Source organism: Puntigrus tetrazona, chromosome 15 (assembly GCF_018831695.1).
Source record: "Puntigrus tetrazona isolate hp1 chromosome 15, ASM1883169v1, whole genome shotgun sequence".
NCBI lineage: Eukaryota > Metazoa > Chordata > Actinopteri > Cypriniformes > Cyprinidae > Puntigrus > Puntigrus tetrazona.
The window spans coordinates 4,921,736-4,923,199 of NC_056713.1; the positions used below are offsets into that span (position 1 = coordinate 4,921,736).

The 1,464-nt window shown below is 36.2% G+C and overlaps 1 pseudogene; it reads right to left on the minus strand.

The window, feature by feature from the left end:
- Positions 1-1,209, minus strand: part of LOC122359330 — a 4,829-nt pseudogene extending 3,620 nt beyond the window's left edge.
- Between the last annotated feature and the right edge of the window lie 255 nt (positions 1,210-1,464).

The window sequence follows — 1,464 nt, forward strand, 5'->3', positions numbered from 1 at the left end:
CGTTTCAAACACCCACCTTAACAATTCTGTTGTCCAGGGCTTTCGTGTGCTCCTCAAACTCCTGCCCGATGACAAAATCAACATTATAGTTCCTGAAGGTGCTGAGCGTTTTCGTCTCAAATTTGTCTCCGTTCTGCACAATGACTTTAGTCTGCTTGAGATGCACTGCGATCTTACGGGTGGCAAAGTCGATATCTGTCGTTGAAGAAAAGAATGAAATATTAAAGCCTTGTAAAGGAAAGATTAAGTCAAGTCACCTTTATTTATATAGTGCTTTTAACAATACAGATTGTGCCAAAGCACTTAACAGTATTAAATTGGAGAATGCAGTGCAGTGACGTGAAATTAAATTACAAGATTAAACGTTTTGTATCTGTGCAATCAAATTCTGTGACAGAATTGGGAAAAAAGCATGTGGCAGAAACCACACTGTAAAAAAAAAACATCAGTAAATTTGCTGTAAAAAATACGGTAACAACATTTTAGGTTTTACGGTTTTATGTTAAATTTACAGTTAAATACCGTAATTTCACTAACTGATATAATGTTAATATACCAACCTATTAAAGTACTAAAATGTGTTTTGTACCTTTGAAATACACTGATAACCACCAAAAGCAGGCGGTGATGAGAGAGTCACATGATGAACCAAAGCCTATCACAGGCAGCTTTTAAACACTAAACATCTTCACGGTGAGTTAAACTGAAACATGCAACATTCATTTAGATGCAACTTTAACTTTAACAAACGTAACTGATAAGAAAAAACATAGTTATAAACCCCCCCCCAAAACATCAAATTCAAACAACATTTTAAATGCAATGCAATATATAATTTTCTCTGTAAGTTGTACAGACATTTTGATTCTGCAACATTATTTAAAATTCAGTTTGGATGGAAATTTCTTCCACCGGGTGAAAATAAGAAGTTAATCCCACACTAAAATCGATTCAATATATGTAGGCCAGCACGACTGATTCAGTTTACGTCAAAACTATGTCAGCGTCACATTTCTGACATTAGTTTGATTTGCTCATTTGACCTGTTTTCGGATTTGAACTGCGTGTCTTTTGCAACATAACTGTCCACTGGGAAAGCGCGAAAGCATTGAAAGAAGGCTTTGAAAGCACTGGGGACGCTGAAGAAAACAGGGCCATATTTCATCTGTGATGCAACAGACTGGCTGAAACGACCTCACGTATATTCATAAGCTGAGCCAAAGGTGGCCAAAGTGTTCAAGTTCACTCGTCTGCCACCTTTATCAAGGCCACTGATAAGAAAGTATGACCTTGCATGAACTTTGATCCTGAAAAAAGCATTTATTGATTCATTTCTTGCAAAGTAAATACAGATTTCACCATTTTGTTATTAATAAGCACAGCCCATGCAATAAAATGTGTCACAAAATTATAATTTTTTTTGCTAGATTGACATTCATGCGACCTCAGTGAATGCACGAAAGG